Source organism: Elaeis guineensis, chromosome 5, assembly GCF_000442705.2.
Source record: "Elaeis guineensis isolate ETL-2024a chromosome 5, EG11, whole genome shotgun sequence".
NCBI classification, from domain to species: domain Eukaryota; kingdom Viridiplantae; phylum Streptophyta; class Magnoliopsida; order Arecales; family Arecaceae; genus Elaeis; species Elaeis guineensis.
In genome coordinates this window covers 38,013,672-38,035,338 of record NC_025997.2, presented here as the reverse complement: position 1 = coordinate 38,035,338, position 21,667 = coordinate 38,013,672, and the positions used below count along the sequence as shown (strand labels likewise).

The window sequence follows — 21,667 nt, the reverse complement described above, 5'->3', positions numbered from 1 at the left end:
TAAATTCCTCCTGACCCCATACGGCCCACGACGAGGTGATCATTAACTGTCGCTATCAATCCTTTGCTCCCCCCGTCTATAAAAGGGACCCCAGATACGTTATTCTCTAAGCTCAAAATTCTATCTCAAAACTCTGCTAAAATTTTTTTCGAGCACTCCATTCTTGTTGAGGCAGAGAACTGACTTGAGCATCGGAGGGTCTTGCCGGAGCAACCCCACCTCGGTTTAGACTTCTTTTGCAGGCCCGACGGCGACTGCGACTCCCTCGACTCCAGCTTCTCCGGCGCAGGCAGATTTTTGCACCAACAGGATTGGCGCTAGAGGAAGGGCTGTGTCTTTGCAGTACCCTTGTTTCTTAAAGGAGCGCTCAAGGGACCGCCTCCGGTCATCTTTTCCGGCATCTCTCCTCCTTCCCCCACTAGATCCTCGTCCGATGCCTTCTCGCGAAGCATCCACACGGCGACCCACGGCCTCCATGGCCAGATCTCAGGCTCCGGCCTCGCCTCCAGTTTCCCAGGCCCCACATCCTCCGGCAACGACCGGCGGCATGGAGCGGTCGGACAATCGGCCTCCGACGATTTCGCCAACACCATCTCGAAGAATCCCGGCGGGGAGCGACCGGCGTATTGGCCGGACCTCCCAAGCGGCAAAAGATCGAGGAACCATAACTTTCATCGAAGAAGATGCTCAGGGAGTTCAATTCCTCATAACGATACGGTCGTAGTTTTCTTGAATATAGCTAATTACGACGTCCGTCGTATTCTTGTCGACAATGGGAGTTCGGTCGATATTTATTCTACGACACCTTCTCAAGAATGTCCATCCTTGACAGTCATTTGGGACCGATTAGCTCCCCTCTATAGGGTTTACCGACGATGCTGTCCCGGTGGAGGGAGTGATAACTTTTACTATAGCTGCGGGTCGATATCCAAGGCAATCCAGGGCTCTGGTGAATTTTCTGGTGGTGAAGCGCCGTCAGCCTACAACACGATCCTCGACCGACCTGACCTCAATGCTCTCCGAGCCATCGTGTCAACCTACCATTTGAAGTTGAAATTCCCTACCAACCAGGGGATCGGAGAGGTCAGGGAGACCAAGCCCTGGCCAGACACTGCTACAACATAGCCTTGCAAAGAAGCGACCAATCCGACCCCTGTCCAGTTGATGGGCTGGATGCCCGCGACGACCTCATTGAGGAGAGGGGCGGCCCAATCAAAGATCTGGTTTCGATCCCTTTGAACGACAAAAATGCGGAGCATGTGGTGAAGATCGGCTCCAACCTTGGAGAAGAGGTGCGGACGCATCTCATCGATTTTCTACGAAAGAATGCGAACATTTACGCTTGGGTTCCAGCAGACATGCCGGGGATTGACACGGAAGTCATGGAGCACCACCTGACCGTCGATCCCAAGCATCGACTGACGAAAGAGAAAATCCGAGGTCATGCACCAGAGAGGCAGAAAGCGATAGCCGAGGAAGTGGACAAACTCCTGAAAGCTGGATTCATTAGGGAAGTCAATTATCCTGACTGAATTTCCAACGTTGTCCTAGTCAAAAAGGAAAACGGCAAGTGGAGGATGTGCTAGACTTTAAAAAGCTGAATAAAGCCTGCCCAAAGGACAGCTACCCTCTGCCCAGAATTGATCAACTGATGGATGCGACCTCAGGCCATGAGCTCCTCACCTTTATGGATACATTCTCCAGCTATAATCAAATCAGGATGGCGTCGGAAGACGAAGAAAAGACTACTTTCATTACTAACCGTGGCCTTTACTGTTACAGGGTCATGCCTTTCGGCCTCAAAAATGCAGGCGCAACCTATCAACGGCTGGTGAACAAAATCTTCAAGGAGCAGATCGGCCGCAATATGGAGGTCCACGTGGACGACATGCTCGTGAAAAGCAAATCTTCCATGAACCACGTCGTCGATCTCAAGGAGGCCTTCGACGCCCTCCGAAAATATAAGATGAAGCTGAACCCGACTAAATATACTTTCGGAGTGACCTCGGGAAAGTTTCTGGGCTTTATGGTATCGGGATGCGGAATCGAAGCCAACTCGGAGAAAATTTGTGCCATCCAGGAGATGGCCACCTCGAAGTCGATAAAAGAGGTTCAGCACCTTACAGGGAGGGTAGCAGCCCTGAATCGCTTCATCGTGAGGTCGGCCGAATGGTGCTTACCCTTCTTCCAAACCCTCAAGTGGCCGAAGAACTTCTGTTGGACCCCTGAGTGCCAACAGGCATTCGAAGAACTAAGGAGCTACCTCGGCTCACCTCTGCTGTTGGCGAAGCCAGAGCCTGGAGAGGAACTATTTTTATACCTGGCGGTCTCTCCCATGGCTCTCGCGACAGTCCTTGTCAAGGAAGAAGCAAAAGTCCAACGGTCGATCTACTACGTCAGTCGCACGTTGAGAGACGCCGAGATCAGGTATACTAAATTAGAAAAACTGACTTACGCCCTGTTAATTGCAGCCCGGAGGCTCCGACCCTACTTTCAAGGGCACACCGTAACGCTGCTCACCGACCAACCGATCAAGGCGATCCTACACCAAGCGGATGCCTCTGGGAGGATGGCAAAATAGGTGATCAAGCTCACAGAATTCGACGTCAACTATCGACCCAGGCCAGCAGTGAAGGCCCAGATATTGGCAGATTTCATAGTGGAGTGTACTATCCTGGAGGAGACCGAACCTGAACAAGGTGAAATGGATGGCCTGGAGTCCCGACCGAACTCCCCCAAAGAAGAAGCAGATCCCTCTGGTTGCTTTTGGGCCCTCTACGTGGACGGATCTTCCAATATGTCAGGCGCAGGTGCGGGCCTGATCTTGATCAGTCCAGAGGGAATCATCGTGGAGTACGCTCTGTGCTTCGAGTTTCCTGCAACAAACAATGGAGCAGAATATGAAGCTCTGATCGCAGGACTGAAGATCGCCAAAGAGTTGGGAGTAGATCAGCTCCAAGTCCACAGTGACTCCCAACTAGTAGTGGGACAAGTCAACGAAAACTACAAAGCACGGGAGGACAGCATGGCTAAGTATCTTGAAAAGGTAAAGGAGCTCGTTCCCGCCTTCAGTAGCTTCAACATTAGGCAGATTCCAAGGATGAAAAATACCAGGGCCGACCTTCTCTCCAAGCTGGCAATGCTGGCTCCGGCCGAATTGCCCAAGGATGTTCTCTTTGAAGTTCTAAAGTGTCTGAGTATGGAAGAATCGCAGCCTATGATGGAAATTGACCACGAGCCCAGCTGAATCGACCCACAGATAACATATCTCAGAGACAGGGTTCTCCCCCAGGATGCAAAAGAAGCTCAAAAGCTCAGAAATCAAGCCTCCCAATACATCCTTTATGAGGGCAAGTTGTACAAGAGATCATACTCTTTGCCCCTTTTAAAATGTCTCCGGCCTTCGAAAGCTGACTATGCCTTGTGGGAGGTGCATGAAAGAATCTGCGGAAGCCATCTAGGGGCTAGATCTTTATCCCATAAGTTGCTCCACCAAGGATATTACTGGCCGACGATGCATCATGACTCGATTGAATACGTCAAAAAGTGTGACCGATGTCAGAGATATGCCAACATCCAGAGACAGCTCGCCACCGAGCTTACACCCTTGAGTGCCCTATGGCCTTTTGCGCAATAGGGGATGGACATCCTTGGACCTTTTCCCGTGGCGTCAGGGCAGAGGAAGTTCCTCCTGGTAGCGATTGACTACTTCACCAAGTGGGTCGAAGCCGAACCACTGGCAAAAATCACAGAAGCTAAGGTTCAAGATTTCGTTTGGAAGTCAATCATTTGCAGGTTCGGTCTGCCAAGAACCCTAATCACTGATAACGGGCGGCAATTTATGGGAGCAAGATTCGCCGAATTCTATGAAGATCTAAACATCTCCCACAACTTCACATCAGTAGCCCATCCCCAGGCGAACGGCGAAGCTGAAGTGACCAACAGAACCCTGCTGCAAGGGATCAAGACAAGGCTCGAAAAGGCGAAGGGAACTTGGGCAGACAAACTTTATCATGTGCTGTGGGCATATCGAACTACCCAAAGACTGCCCACGAGGGAGATCTCCTTTGCTTTAGCTTTCAGAATAGAGGCTGTTATCCCAATTGAGCTTAAACTCCCGTCGGCGCGAGTCGTGGCATTCAACGAACATCACAATTCGCAAGGTCTTAAAGCCAACCTCGACTTACTGGAAGAAAAGCGTGAGGTAGCTCAAGTTCGGATGGCAGCCTACAGACAGAAAGTCGCCCGCTATTACAATTCCCGGGTCAAGAATAAAGTCTTTAAAGCAGGAGATCTAGTGCTTCGACGAGCCGCTGTCTCGCAACCTCAAGATCGAGGGAAGCTCACCCCGAACTGGGAAGGTCCGTATGAAGTCAAAGAAGTAGTCCGGCCCGAAACTTATTACCTCAAGGAGCTCGGAGGAGCAGACCTCCCACGACCATGGAGCTCGAAAAACTTACGAATGTATTACCAATAACTTTATTTTAAATAAAAGTTGCATATCTACATGTCTCCTCTCTTGGCACTAGCTTATATCGATAGGACAGTCAAAACAAACCGTATCGGAAGCGGGAGGGGAACTTCATCTCGACAAAGTCGAAGGCCCGGTTCTCTTTAGATCGGATGGGGGGAGAGGCCCTGCAACGCCCATATGTGCCCCCACAGTCCTGTTAGGGACAGGAGGAGAACCTCGCCCAAACTTGAGCAAAGTCGAAGGCCCGATTCTCTTTAGACCAGATGGGGGGAGAGGCCCTGCAATGCCCATATACGCCCCCACAGCCCGGTTAGGGACAGGAGGAGAACCTCGCCCTAACTTGAGCAAAGTCGAAGGCCCGATTCTCTTTAGACCGGATGGGGGGAGAGGCCAAGCAACGCCCATATGTGCCCCCACAGCCCTGTTAGGGATAGGAGGAGAACCTCGTCCTAACTTGAGCAAAGTCGAGGGCCCGGTTCTCTTTAGACCGGATGGGGGAGAGGCCCTGCAACGTCCATATGTACCCCCACAGTCATGTTAGGAACAGGAGGAGAACCTCGTCCTAACATGAGCAAAGTCGAAGGCCCGGTTACACCTAGACCGGATGGGGGAAGGGCCCAGCAGTGCCCATATGTGCCCCTACAGCCGCGTTAGGGACAGGAGGAGAACCTCGTCCTAACCAGAGCTGAAACTTGTTACGACAGAAATAGGAGAAGAACCTCGCCCTGACACCAATTAAGGTCTGGTCATTCAAGACCAGATGAGAAAAAGGGGGACCCTCCCAGCGGCCCCTTCGCAATAAGACCCCGTCCGGACTTCTACGGGAGCCGGACTTCACCCTCGACTTTGATCGCAAGAAGACTCCGTCCGGACTTCTACAGGAGCCGGACTTCACCCTCAATTTTGATCGCAAGAAGACTCTGTCCGGACTTCTACGGGAGCCAGACTTCACCCTCGACTTTGATCGCAAGAAGACTCCGTCCGGACTCCTACGGGAGCCAGACTTTGTCCCTGACTTTGATCGCTGGTAAGCTTCGTCCAGACTTCTATGGGAGCCGGACTTCGCCCCTGACTTTAATTGCAGGTAGACTCCGTCTGGACTCCTACGGGAGTCGGACTTCACCCCGACTTCACCTACAGGAGCCGGGCTCCCGCGACCCCACCAAGAGCAGAGGGAAAATCCCACTCGAAAAAGAAAAAGGGGAAAGGGGAGAGGAGTTACAAAGGAAAGCGATGGACTACATCAGTGATGAATGGAAAACAAACAGCATCAAAGATGTAGAGAATCTCGTCTCAGCAAGGATTGGATTCTTATCAAGAATCCCAGCTTTCAAGAAAGCTCTCAACGCAAGCCCGCGATAAGACGACTTCCTCAGGGTGACGAGAAGCTCAGACCTCCGAGCTCGAGTCCTGATGGGGGGTGCCAAACCCGAGCGGCCCCAGATAAATCTGCGGTCATGGACGAAAGGATGGGTCAAGGCGATGGCAATCGAGTACCTCCGAACGATGCAAAGGCTGAAAGAAGCTCGGCAAGCGACAATTCAACACATGAGTAAAAGAGGTAGCAGAAAATTCTCTTCTCATATTATTTATTAAACATGCATCATAGAGCCATTAAGGCTGAAGAAGAAGGATAACTGAAAAAGTGAGCCGACGTGGCAACAACCAATCACCTCCGGACGATGTCAAAAAAAAAAAAAGGAAGAGAAAGAGAGAGAAGGGAATACAACAATAACAATGGTAAAGGAAAGAAGTTCGGCAGGCAGCAATTTGACGTAAAGTGCGAACGAAGTAACAAAATCTCCTTCTCATTTTTCGATTAACAAAATGTACGTTACAAGACCCAGAGGGCCAAAAGAAGACATTACTACAAGACTCGAAAGAAATACTCCGAAGACCACTTCAAGCTGTCGACTTCTCTTCTCGGTTCCGTCCTTCTCAGCAGTATTTTCCAGTGCGTGTGATAAACCTCTCGGCTCTCGCCCCCCGCCTCGCTCCGCTCCATCGTCGAAACCCCAACCCTAGGGGGAAAAGGATGGGATAGAATTCAGGAGGCAGTGAAGGCAACGGCAGCGGCGACGATGACCTGCATCAAGAAGAACCGGAGGTACCCCGGAGGCCGTGATGGTGCCGGAGGTATGCGCCACCACCGTGTGCTCCACGACAACCACCGTCCTAGGTACTCCAACAAGGTCGGTATGCGCTACTTCCACCATCCCCGCAACAAGTTCTACTGCCCCACCATCGGTGCTGACTGCTTCTGGACCCTCGACCCCGACGGCGTCAAGAATCCTGCCACAGCTTGTGACGACAACTCTGCCTCCTTGACCGGTGTCGCCCCGTTCAGATACTCTAAAATTCTCAGACGGAATGCCCTCACCAGTTGTCCTCGTTATTAAACCCCTGTTGTTGAAGGAATTCTTCCTCGAGCCCCCTTTAAGATGATGGGAACCCTCAGTAACAGTTTGACAGTCGGAGAACTCGCAGGCTGCTATTTTCCTCCTCACACTCCCCTTGGTCCATGGCATCCTCTCGAGGTTGGCCTCCGGGGTGGGGGCCCCGACGGGAGAACCCCTCGGAGAGGCTCGGGGGACTGAAGATGACGGGGAGCCGACGGGGATGGCAAGGACTGGTGCGAAGGGCGCTCGGAGTCGAAAAGGGCACCGATGGAGTGGCTGAGTGGCTAAACTCTCAGGCGAAAGAAAGGTGTCGACCCTCAGGCGAAGTGAAGCCCCTGGAGAAAAGGCGGGGGCTTAAATAAGCAACGGGGCCTGACGCAGTTATGGTGGTAGATATCCCTAGGTCAACCAGTGTCTGCCACGCATCCCACTCACCGCGGCATGGGGCTGACCATTCGCGGACCATTATGGTGTGATGCTTAGGATTATACCCTGGTGGGAGTTTTGAAAGGACTCTTCGGATCGCCTTAATCAGAAAAAGGCTCCAGCACACACACATTAAATGCCAAGATTTTCGAGGGCAGTCATGTACAGAATTCAAGGAAACGACTTCGGCTGTAAAAATTTTCTGTACTTCCTTCGATCGAAACTCGAACTCGAAAGTAGGAGGATTGGTGTTGGGTGTAAAACCCCCCAGCCAAAGTTCGTGTCAGGAGTGACCCCTCGGGGATTCTACCGACGTTCGACCTGCGGTGGCAGGGAGACTTCGTCCGGACTCCTACGGGAGCCGGACTTCGTCTCTGACTCCAACTACAGGAAGGCTTCGTCCGGACTCCTACGGGATCCGGACCTCGTCCCCAACTTCAGCGGCAGGTAAACTTCGTCCGGACTCCTACGGGAGCCAGACTCCATCTCCAATTTTGACTGCAGGCAAACTTCGTCCGGACTCCTACGGGAGCCGGACCTCATCCCCGACTTCAGCGGCAGGTAAACTTCGTCCGGACTCCTACGGGAGCCGGACTCCACTCCAATTTTGACTGCAGGCAAACTTCGTCCGAACTCCTACGGGAGTCGGACCTCATCCCCGACTTCAGCGGCAGGTAAACTTCGTCCGGACTCCTATGGGAGCCGAACTCCGTCCCCAATTTTGACTGCAGGCAAACTTCGTTCGGACTCCTACGGGAGCCGGACCTCGTCCTCGACTTCAGCGGTAGGTAAACTTCGTCCGGACTCCTACGGGAGCCAGACTCCGTCTCCAATTTCGACTGCAGGCAAACTTCGTCCGGACTCCTACGGGAGCTGGACCTCATCCCCGACTTCAGCGACAGGTAAACTTTGTCCGGACTCCTACGGGAGCCGGACTCCGTCTCCAATTTCGACTGCAGGCAAACTTCGTCCGGACTCCTACGGGAGTCGGACTCCGTCTCTAACTTCAACTGCAGATAAACTTCGTCCGGACTCCTACGGGAGCCGGACTCCATCTCCAACTTCAACTGCAGGTAAATTTTGTCCGGACTCCTATGAGAGCCGGACTCCATCTCTAACTTCAACTGCAGGTAAACTTCATCCGGACTCCTACGGGGGCCAGACTTCGTCCCCGACTTCGACTGCAGGAAGACTTCATCTGAGCTCTCACGGGAGCCGGACTTCGCCTCCGACTCCAGCTACAGGTAGGATTTGTCCGGGCTCCCACGGGAGTCGGACTTCCGCCCTGAACTCCTGCTGAAGGTCTCGATCGAGATTCCTCGACAAATGATCTTCATCCGGACTTCTGCGGAAATCAGACTCCAACCGAACTTCGACCGACAAGTCTGGACCCCCTGGTAGGCCGCAGTAACAGCCACGACTCTGCTCCACTCCCTACGGTGGATCCTATGTGGCTCCATCACTCCCTGGCAGGCCGCAGTAACAACCACGACTCTGCTCCACTCCCTGCGGTGGATCCTATGTGGCTCCATCACTCCCTGGCAGGCCGCAGTAACGGCCACAATTCTGCTCCACTTCCTGCAACGGATCCTGTGCAGTTCCACCACTCCCTGGCGAGTTGCGACAACGGACGCCGCTCCACTCCCCGCAACTGATTCCACGTGGCGAGCCATGATGACAGCTACGACTCCACCCCATTACTCTTCATGATAAATTTCTCCTGGCCCCGTACGGCCCACGATGAGGCGATCATTAACTGTCGTTATCAATCCTTTGCTCCCCCCGTCTATAAAAGGGGACCCCAGATACGTTATTCTCTAAGCTCAAAATTCTATCTCAAAACTCTGCTAAAATTTTTGTTCGAGCACTCCATTCTTGTTGAGGCAGAGAACTGACTTGAGCGTCGGAGGGTCTTGCCGGAGCAACCCCACCTCTGGTTTAGACTTCTTTTGCAGGTCCCGACGGTGACCGCGACTCCCTCGACTCCAGCTTCTCCGGTGCAGGCGGATTTTTGCACCAACAAAAAGAAAAGACAAAAGTAACATTCACTAAGAATAATTCTATTGGACTTGAATATAAGCTTAATAGTTCCTAATGCTAGAACTGAAACTGATTTTCCATCTTCAACATTAAGGAATCTTTCATCTTCTTCAAATCTCTTACTGACTAGCAGACCCTGCAATGAATTATAAATATTAAAAGAACTTCTAGTATTTAATATCCAGATAGTAGAATCATAAATTGAGAAATTAAAATATGTTATTATATAATTATCTTGTCTAGCAATAACTTATTTCTTTCTCGATCTGTTCGGTTCCAAGGAGGCAATGTACTGAGGACAATTCCTCTTTCAGTGCTCTTGCTTCTTGCAGTAGAAACATTCTGCCTGACTCTGATCAGACTTAGGTTTCTTGGTCTGATTGAGCTTGGGTGCCCCAGCACTTTATATCCTTTTTTTGTTCTTCCTGTTCTTCTTCCCTTTCTTAAAGGATCGACGTCCAGAAGAAGACCCTCCCACAATATTCACCGACTCTTTATGGAGTTGGTGATCCTTCTCAAAGTTTTGTAGCAATCTCAGCAAATCATGGTAGTTGACCGTAGGCTTTGTCATTCGAAAATGAGTAAGAAAAAGGAGGTAGGACTTGGGCAGAGAATTCAGAATAGCATCTTTCTCCAACTTCTCATGCAGAGGACAGTTGAGCTTACTTAAGCACTCAATCATCTCGATCATGTACAATACATGATCGGTGACTGATGCTTCTTCTCTCATTCAAGCATTGAAGATGGCACAACTAGTTTTATGCTTTTCAATGTCATCGGGTGTGTCAAAAGATTCGTTCAACATTTGCAACATGTCCTGTAATTGAGCATTCTCAAAATGACGGTTGAACTCATCTTTCATTGCTGCCAGCATAATACAACAAACCATAGTTCGATCATTGAGCTACTTCTAATAAGTGTCTCTGACCTACTACGCACGTTCAGAGCTGGCTCCTTGGGTGCCGGATCTATCAACACATATAAGATCCATTTATGCTCCAAAACTATTTTAAGCTTTCGATACTAGCTATTAAAATTTGATCCCATCAATTTATCACTATCTAATAGTGATCGGAGCGACAAGGTGGTGGCCATAACTATAAAAAAAAAATTAAAATGTAATTAGTATATGAATTGATTAAGCCTAAAGATATGGATTTTAGTCTAAAGATTCTCTCATTATTTTATTCAAATTGATAGTCTCTACCTTTAATTCAAAAAATTACACTAATTCCTTAATGGGTACTAGAATCCACATGGATTGCACATGGGCCTGAGTGTGGCTCGACCAACCCTTGTGCACCCATAGATAGGTTCTTAACCAATTATTTCACCAAACAATTTCTAACATTCAATTTTGCCTCAGACATCTCTTCACCAGGTGTGTGGCGCCTCCACTGAAAGTTCTGGTTAAGTCCAACCATTAATATGCCAAAATTTAGTGCATCTAATAAATGAGTGACTAGGTCTGAGTGTGGCTCAGCCAACCTGACAATCATTAGAAAGACATAACCAAATCAACATAGTATGAGTGATAATTCCGACAGCCAGATGAGCACTAGGCGTGTGGCATCTCCAATGATCATCTAAATTGTTAGACTTATTATCACCTAACTTAATGGAAGGCTATGATCTAGTTTTTATCATAACTATTTCATTTTAGGGACACTAATAATTTTAGAAGATTTAATTAGTTGAATTGAGAGATGAAAAAAGACTTGATCAGTTAATCTTAATCCTCCCATTGACTTCACCAAGTCAGATTAAAGAAGATTAGGCATAAGCTGGTCAACCAACTAGTCATAAATCTTCCCACTGACTTTACCAAGTCATGAAGAGGACTCAAGACAAGTTGAACTAGGAACACCTAAATCAGTCACACTGATTTCTTAGTTAGCATGGGTCAACCCCAATCATTAAGTGATCTAATCAAAATATGATTCACTATGTTGGTCAGGTAAATGAGATCGATGGGAGGGATATGCTATTAACTCGATATAGATTCAATCTATGCGAATAGCTCCCAATTAATGATCACCGATCAAAGTTACCATACTTATCTTAGACACCAATTGGTTAGTTATTTTCAATTTGATCAACTTATAGATTTGGATTCGATCATGGAGCTACGATTAAAGTTCATATTAGTCTAATCAAAGATATGGACTTGACAAATTACAACTATTAAAATTGATCAAGAGAAGAAATTGATCCAATCAAAATTAACTTTTAATTAGATTTGATCAATTACTAACATAGTTCATTATCAATGATGTCTAATCCTAGGTTTAACTTTTTAAATGGACTTGACTCGAGCTAACCCATTAACCCATGAATTATGAAATTAATGCCTTAGATCTTTGATTATCAAATCTAGATCACTTAATTCTCAATTAAGTTTTGGACTGATATGGATTCAGATTCGATGTTTGAAAATAGTTTTTAATTTTATAAAATATTTTTATAATCAATTATCTAATGATCAAAATATTAATTTTAAATTTAATATATATTATTTTAGATCTAAAATAAAGTTTTAAAATTTTTTTCATTGTTCATCATCATGAAAAAGATCGTGCAGCACCCCTACACGTCATAGGAGATCCCATCGAATGGATAAATAGAGTTATGAAATCTTGATTTCTCCTATGATCGGATGGCTATGAGGAACTATCCAATCAGATTACTATACTACTCAAAATTTAAATTAATTATTTAGATCTAATATAAATAATTAAAATCAAATTTTATGAAGATCAGCACAAAGTAGGACAACTTTTGCACTGTAAGGGATAAACCTTACAGCAAGATAATCTTATATCAGTTTGTGCGATCAGATCTATAATTAATTTTAAATCTAAATATCATATATCAGATCTAATCTAAATAAAATTATAGATCTAAATACATTTAATATCAGGTTATATGCAAAAAAAATTATGTCATAAGAAACCGCGCTCTGATACTAATTGAAAAAAAAATGGATAGTTCAAAGCATGTATTTTTAAAATTTTACAGTGAAAAATAAAATATTAAATACTTTAATCTTCTAAACATATCGTGGATCAGATCTAAACTACTAATTAAGGAGCTATGATATAAAAAATTTACATATAAAACTTGATATAAAATAGAAAACTGCATCGATCATATCGATACCTTGAATCTGATCTAACCTTTAGATCACATCGATTGAGTTCAGAACTCATCATCTTTTCATAGATTGATGATCTTCACTATTGATAGATATAGTATGAAGCTCTCACTGATACTGAGCAGCTGCATAGGTCATCTGATCTATACAGATCGTCCACTTAAAGTCCTGATCAGATCTTCCTTCATGAGAGTGTTAGCTCACATCGAAGGCTCTAGATGGCTGATCCAAGCTCCTTTCTTTGGATCTCTCAGACTTCTCTGGATTAGAAGATAAATTTTTACAAGAAAGTGATGGTGTGGGAGATTGAACAAGACTCACTCTTGTATTTTTCTTCTCACAAAATTTAGAGTTGAAATCCTAGATCCTACACCTCACGCTCGAGAGGAAGAATACTTCCTCTGTTTCTCATGCACGGAAGCCCAACCCACTCTCAACTTTTCACACCCCAACTCTCAGATTTCTCACACAAAAAATTATTTCTAATCTCACACAAAACTAATCCCTTCTTAAGGGTGGCATCCCATAGAAGATAAGGATAAGGAAAAGGTAGTTTTGATTTAATTTCAAACATTGGTTGATCCTTATCATCAATTCAAATCAAATTTGAATTAAATTTTGAACCAAACTTTATCTTCATCTTATGAACTCAGAGAGAGATTGACCAACATCAAAATAGTATAAAAAATCTCATGCAAAAATACTTTATGAATGGAGAAAGGTGATGGCATAAAGAAAAGGGTCCAACTCAATTTGGATTCTAGGTTTTCATTCAAATTCAAACTTATTTGAACTCAAATTTAAATCAACTAATTTTTACTTCAAAAAAAATTAGATGTGGATGTGGAAAAAGCTTTTGGATATGAGAAAAATTCAAGTAAAGAAAATTTTCGTGTGAAGAATAAGAGCAGTAAAATTCTCTGACTAGATCGACATAAGTATTTTCTTTTAAAGAGCAGTAAAATTTTTATCCTTGATACTTAATCTTCGATCCAATTGTGAATCCTTCTTTTTTAAAAAATTTAAAATCAATATTTTTCTTGGGTTCTACTTTTCGGTCAGAGAGAGGTACCTTGCTTAGGCTGATTGGGGACTGAGTGGAAGCTGAAGCAAGATCTGAAGCAGGGATTGGAGCAAGAGAGGGCTCGGCTGCTAATCTCTTTCTGCGCACACTCTCTTCCAACCCACAAATAGATTTTCTCCTCTGCGGTAGCTTTGTTTTGGGAGCCATTAGGTCAAGAGAGACTTGAAAGGAGCTTAGAAGACTAAATGTGAGGGAGAGAGGAAAAGATTCTAGTGGAAAGGCAAAGATTTTGGAGAGGTGATGTGCCGATTTGGAGAAGACGGGTAGAGTCTAGGGAATGCTCGAACCGCCCCAAATAAAGAAGGAAGAGGAGAGAAACTTGGTTTCTAAATGGGCGATTTGAAGAGTGAAAATTGATGGGAGAAGATATTTGAGAGAAATCTTTGGTTTGAGGGAGAAGAGATGGAGAGCTTTTGGTTCGGTGGGAGGAAGAAGACGAAGGGCTGAGTCGGCTCAAAAAAAAATTCTCAATAAGAAGAGAGCGCCCGAAGGGTTTTGACAAAATTATAAGTTTACCCTAGGGTCGATCCTGGGGGTCGACTCATGGCACATAAAAATTCAAAAGAATGATGGGATAATTTCAAAAAAATTTGAAACTCTGAGAGAAGGATGTTTACCCAAATATTGATCATGTGAATGATAGTTTTGAGCTTTTGAGCTCTTAAAAAAAATGAGAATTGAGCTCAATAGATTTGGTTCAATGAATTCTTGACATTGAGAGTTTGAAATCAGAGAGATACTTAAGCTGATGGATCAAGGATTCCTAGTTCTCTCCTAATTTCATAAAATCTATCTTCACTTAAGACCTTGGTAAAGATGTCAGCCAATTATTTTTCAGTACAAACATAATCAAGAATTATATCTTTATTTTGGACATGTTCTCTTATGAAATGATGCCTAATTTCAATATGTTTTGATTTAGAATGCTGAATTGAATTTTTAGTTAGATTTATAGTACTAGTGTTATCACATCTTATGGGAGTTTCATTGAGTTTGATGTCAAAGTCTTCAAGTTATTGCTTAATCCACAAGATTTGAGCACAACAACTTTCGACTGTAATGTATTCGACCTCGACCGTAGATAGTGCTATCGAGTTTTGCTTCTTGCTAAACCAAGAGATTAAGTTAACTCCAAAAAATTGGCAAGTTTCACTAGTATTTTTTCTATCTAATCTACATCCAGCAAAATCGGCATCTGAATATCCTATTAAGTCAATTAATGAGTCCTTAGAGTACCATAGTCCTAGAGTTTGTGTACCATTTAAGTATCTAAGGATTCTTTTAACTGCATTCAAGTGAGATTCTTTCGGATTTGATTGAAAGTGAGCACAAAGATAAATACTAAATATAATATCCGATCTACTAGCAGTTAAATACAATAGAGAACCAATCATGCCTCTATAAAATTTTAAGTCTATATTTTTACCTCCTTCATCCTTGTCAAGCTTACATGATGGGCTCATGGGTGTACCAATTGTTTTGGAGTTCTCCATTCCAAATCTTTTGAGTAGTTCTCTTGTGTACTTGCTTTGGATGATAGAGATTCCTTTCTTTGTTTGTTTGATTTGGAGTCCGAGGAAGAATGTAAGTTCTTCCATCATGCTCATCTTGAACTTTTCCTGCATGAGCTTAGCAAAATCTTGACAAAGAGTTTCATTAGTAGATCCAAAAATAATGTCATCAACATATATTTGTATAACTAATATATCATTTTGATTTCTTTTAATGAAAAGGGTTGTGTCTACATTTTCTCTTGAAAAATTATTATTAAGCAGAAATTTGCTTAGTCTTTCATACCAAGTCCTAGGTGCTTGTTTCAAACCATATAATGCTTTGTTTAATTTCAAAATATGATTAGGAAAAGCATGATTGTCAAAATCTGGAGTTGTTCTACATAAACTTCTTCAGCAATATATCCATTTAAAAAAGTACTTTTGACATCCATTTGGAATAACTTAAAATTCATAAAGCAAGCATATGCAAGTAGAAGTCTAATTGCTTCTAATCTAGCAATAGATGCAAAGGTCTCATCAAAATCAATTCCTTCTTCTTGATTATAATCTTTTGCAACTAATCTCACTTTATTTCTTATCACATTTCTATGTTCATCTAATTTATTCCTATATACCCATTTTGTGCCAATTATTGAATAATTTTTAGGTTTTGAAACTAAAGTCCATACATTATTTCTTTCAAATTGATTAAGTTCTTCTTGCATTATATTTATCCAATTATAATCTTTTTCAGCTTCATCTATGATTTTAGGTTCAAGATGAGAGACAAAAGCAAAATGATTGAATGCATCTCTAAATGAAGAGCGAGTTCTTACAGCATATGTAGGATCACCAATGATTAGTTTCTTGGGGTGATTGTGATCATACATCCATTCTTTGGGTAGATCATTTATACCTAGAGGTTGTTCTTGTTGTTCTTCACCTTTCTCATCCTGTTTGTCTTCATGTTCTTCATCATCTTGAATGGTTGAGTCTTTTAGAGTGATCTCCTTCATCCCTTCTATAAGAGGATCTGCATCATCAATATTTTCATTCTTCCTTGAAGGAAGATCGTTAGTTTCATCAAAAACAACATGTATTGATTCCTCTACTATTAAAGTTCTTTTATTGAAAACTCTAAAAGCTTTGCTAGAAGAGGAGTAACCAAGAAAAATCACTTCATCGGATTTAGCATCAAATTTTTTTAGTCTTTCTTTATCATTGTTCAAAACCAAACATCGACAATCAAAAATATGAAAATATGCAATGTTTGGTTTTCTTTCTTTCCAAAGCTCATAAGAAATTTTCTTTAAAATTGGTCTAATTAAAGCATGGTTTAATATGTAACATACCATGTTAATTGCTTCCGTCTAAAAATATCTTGGAAGGTTGCTTTCACATAGCATGGTATGGGTCATTTTTTTAAGAGTTCTATTTTTTCTTTCTACTACCCCATTTTGTTGGGATGTCCTAGGTGCTGAAAAGTTATGGTCAATACCTTTTTCATCATAAAATTTTTTAAAATTTTGATTTTCAAATTCGGTTCCATGATCACTTCAAATATTTTGAATTGAAAAATCTTTTTCATTTGTGACTTTTCGATAAAATTTTGAGAAAACATGAAAAATTTCATCCTTATGTGCTAAGAAGAAGATCCATGTAAAATAAGAGAAATTATTAATAATCATAAAATCATATTATTTTTCACCTAGACTAGTAGTTCTAGTGGGTCCAAATAAATTCATGTGTAATAGTTCTAATGGCCTAAAAGTTGAAACAATATTTTTAGATTTGAATGAGACTCATGTTTGTTTATCCATTTGGCATGTATCATAAATTCTATCCTTTTCAAAATTCAATTTGGATAAGCCGATAACCAATTCCTTTTTAATAAGTTTTGAGAGTGAATGCATGCTAATATGTGCAAGCCTACGATGTCAAAGCCAACTAGTCTCATTAATCTTGGCATTCAAGGCTACTAGACATTGCATGTTTATTTTGGAAAGATCATTCAAATCTACTATATAAATATTACCATGTCTATGCCCAACAAATTTAATGCCTTCATTAATAGGACTAGTTATAATGCAAACTGAAAATTCAAAAATGACTTTGTATCCTTTATTACAAAATTGATTGATGCTTAATAAATTATGTTTTAAACCATCTACTAATAAAATATTTTTAATATACTTAGAGGGAGTGATACCAATGTTACCTATACCGATGATCTTTCCTTTGCCATTATCTTCAAACGTGACCATCCCTCCATTTTTAGCATCAAGTGTGATGAATTGGGATTCATCACCAGTCATGTGTCTTGAACATCCGCTATCAAGATACCATTTTCGATTTACTCCTTGGGATGCAAGACACACCTACACACAAGAGTCGAGTTTTGACTTTAGATACCCAAGTTTTCTTGGATCCTTTTTGGTTAGTCATAATGGTTCCTTTTGGAATCCATATTTTCTTTACATAGAAATTTTTAGATTTGTTAGAAAAATATGAATAGGATTTGTGTCCTACTCTACCACATTTAAAGCAAGTTATATTTGAAAACTTGTTGTATGATGAGTTTATAAAGATATTTTTCAAAAATTTTTGTTTCTTTAAAGGGTTATATCCAAGACCAGCTTTATCATAAATGGTCTTTTGATTATCAAGTATCATGTGAAGTTTATTTGAGCTTAAAGTGAATTTTTCAACCATTGATTTTAACTTGGCTATCTTAATTTTTAAGTTCAGATTTTCTTGAGACAGGATTGATTTTTCATTTGAAATACTCTCATTTTCTTTTAGTAAAGATTGATTCTTTGATTTTAATTCTTTATTCTTTACCCCTAGCTTCTTTAGTTCATCAATTAGATTATAAAATGCTTCATGAAGTTCTTCAAAGGTAAAGTCAATAGGAGTTTCAGTATTTACCTCATTTTTATGTGTCATAAGGCATAAGTTGGCTTGTTTATTTGAGTCTTCTTTTTCGAAGCTTGGCTCATCACTTTCGCTCCATGTAGCCATCATGGTCTTCTTCTTATACTTCTTGAGATCCTTCTTCAGTTGTGGGCATTCAGACTTAAAGTATCCCAGTTTCTTGCATTCATAACAAATAAGGGGTTGCTCCTTATCTTTCTTTTTGCTATATTTTTCTTTTGTAGGTGGCCTCTTCCTCATTTCTTGTCTTCTTTTCTTCAAGAACTTCTTAAACCTTCTAGTAATGAGGGCCATTTCTTCATCCTGCTCTTTATTTTCTGTATCCTCGGATTCTTCATCAGGTTGAGCAGTGGATTTGAGGATGATTATCCTCCTCTTCTTGACATCTTTTTTCTGATGTTATTTCATGCTTAGCTCACGAGTCATTAGTGATCCTAGAAGCTCCTCCAAGGGTAGGATATTCAAATCTTTGGCTTCTAGGATGGCGGTCACTCTGGCCTCCCAAGTCTTTGATAAATATCTAAGAATCTTTTTTATGAGATCACTGTTAGAATAAGACTTACCAAGACTTTTTAGATCATCAATAATATCAGTAAAATGAGTAAACATCTCAGTTATTGATTCATCATGCTTCATTTTAAAAAGTTCATATTTATGCACAAGCATGTTGATTTTTGATTCCTTCACTTGATTAGTTCCTTCATGAGTTACTTCTAATCTATCCTATATTTTTTTAGCTGACATGCATGTTGAAATACGATTAAATTCATTAGCATCTAGAGCACAATATAAAATATTCATAGCTTTAGCATTTAGTTGAGCCATTTTCTTATCAACCTCTTCCCATTCTTTTTCGAATTTGATTGATTCCACACCATCAATTATTTTAGTGGGTGTGTGTGGTCCATTTACTATGATACTCCACATATCATAGTCAAGTGCTTGAATAAAAATTTTTATCCGAGCTTTCCAATATGTATAGTTTGACCCATTGAAAAGTGAAGGTCGGTTGGTGGACTGTCCCTCGGCTAGTGAAGCACCAATTTGAGTTGCCATAGATCTTTAGCTCTTTGATGATTAAATCAAAGTAGGGATAGAGTACTGAGCTCTGATACCACTTGTTGTCCAGCTATGCAACCCAAGAGGGGGGGTGAATTGGGTTTTTAAAAATTTAAAAATTAACTTACAACTATAAGGATTATTTAACAATGAGTACGATAAATGTGGAGAGTAAAATTTATGCAAGGTGTAGAAGTTGGATGTAAGAATACAAGAAGATAAGAAAATTTAAAAAAGAGAGCAAGTAATCACAACACAAACAAAAAGATTTATAGTGGTTCAGTGCCAACCTTGCACCTACGTCCACTCTCCAAGCTCCTACTTAAGAATTCAAATCCACTAAACCGTATTCAACTCGAATATAACGTCGGAACCTCTGACTCTAGCTATTTCAAGTTAGAACATTTATTTTTTGGATACAAGCCAACCCAATACAATCCGATTCAAGATTCGGATCAACCTTTTCATATTTTGAAACCCTTCCAAAATAAAATATCAACTTAAAATAGAGTATAGCAGTTAATCACAAAAAAATATAGATGTAGCTCCTTTAATGAGCAAATAAAGCTTTAAATATATTTTACATAATAAGAACGAAGTTCTTCTGATTTTTCTCAAGGTGGTTGAAGATTTGAATGAGCTCTTGAGGGGTTGGTGAACTTGAAATAAAAGCTTTTTGAACTTTTAAGAGGGCTCTTGCTTAGGGTTGAAATGAATGCTTGAAGAATCTTTTCAAAATCTTATTAATTTCCTCCTTTAAGTGCCTTTTATAACTTCAAATAATGATGGAGAGTAATCTGGGCTGAAATAGAGCCGTTGGAGCACATTAAATGGACATTAAATGCAGTCAAAACGAGCTAAAAACTAGTCATTACGGAGTTTTTCCATCGCAGGATTCGACTCATAGGATCGACTCATGCACAGGGGTCGACTCATGCACAGAGATCGACTCATGGGGTCAGCTCATATGGCGCAGAACAAAAATTGATAGTTTTGTATCTTTAACTTGCACAGCAACAGAGGTCGACTCATAGAGTCGACTCATACTCAGGGATCGACTCATGGGGTTGACTCAATTGGGTGTGCCAGCTAAAAATAACGTGCCGTTCAGCCCCTTTTGCCATGAGTCAACTCATGCGGTCGACTCAAATTTTTAACATGATTTTCTTTCAAAATACATATCCAAAAATATTGAAATTGCCTCCAATAGATTTTAAATCTTCTGCTCTTGCTCTTGAGGCTTCCGAATCAGAATTTGGTAAAATTATGATTTTGTCCCTGAAATACAATAAATCTTTTTTCAAGTCAAAATCATTAGTAACCCCCTCAAATATTTTATAATCATCAAAATCAATTCAAGGAGCAATATCAGATCTGTGCTTCTTCTGATCAAGATCAAAGCCCTCGATTAGATATGAAAAGGAGAGAGATGCTTGGTCTAGATCATGATTTGGATTGAATCACAAGATGAATCAAACCATCTCGGATTGATCTGGCTCCAATTAGATTAGGGTCAGATCAATGGGGTGATTTTAAAAAGATAGACTTTCCCTTTGATCTCTTTTTTTTTTAATTTTTTTTATCTTTTTATCTTCTTTTCTTTTTTCTTCTCTCATTCTCATTCTCTTTCTCTCTCTTTATTTTCTTTCATTCATTCTTTCTTTCTTCCCAAACCGAATGGGGGTTTCACTAGGGGAAGGACAGAGGGGACAAGGAGGGGATGAGATCGACGATGGTGGTGGTAAGGCAGCGGTAATGATGAGTAGCAAGCCGGTGGGATGGATCTTAATGCACTATAAGAATTTGAAGTATTAGCAACAAAAAATAAGCCGTTGCTAATAATAGTCTTTAACCACGACAAAAATGATCTAAAAAATTAGCCGTCGCTAATACTATTAGCAATAAAATTATGATAATTAGCGACGGCAAAAGCCATCATTAATAACTTCAAAATTTTAATTTTTTTAAATTATAATTATAATTAAATTAATTAATTATCGATTGCTATTAGCGATGAAATGAGTTGCCATCGCTAATAATTTTTAAAAAATTATTTAAAAATTTATAAAAAAATATTTAATAGTATTAGTGATGGAGATTAGTTTTTAGAGATGGAGGGTTACTATCGCTAATACTCTAAAGATATATCGATGGTAATAGCGATGGCTACCTTTACTGTTGCTAATAGTCCATCAAAAATATCTCCTAACCCACAGGAGGAAAAAAAAACTTTCGCGCTCATCCCTTCCCCTCCCCACGATTCCCTCCTCGCCAGTGCCTCCTCCTTTCGGGCTCCCCCGCTCTCGCTGGCCTCTCCTTCCTAGCAGTTCCCCCATCCTTGGTGCCTTCTTCCCAGTGGTTCCCCCCTCCCTGTGCTTCGGCATCCCTTAACCCCGAGCCTATGCTTCGGCCATGCCCACGATCACCCCGACCCTACTGGCCCGACCTCGCCACCTAGCCCCACTGGCCCGACCTCGCCACCTAGCCCCACTAGCCCGACCGTATGGGCCCTGCCCCACTGATCCTAGCCCATGGCTCCGATCCTATGGCCCCTGCCCCGTCCGTCCGACCCCATGGTGTCGACCCATATTGCCTTCCAGCGAT

At 42.1% G+C, this 21,667-nt stretch overlaps 1 pseudogene; it reads right to left on the bottom strand.

The window, feature by feature from the left end:
* LOC140857990 (uncharacterized) overlaps positions 1-19,060 on the bottom strand; it is a 54,928-nt pseudogene extending 35,868 nt beyond the window's left edge.
* Positions 19,061-21,667: the final 2,607 nt, after the last annotated feature.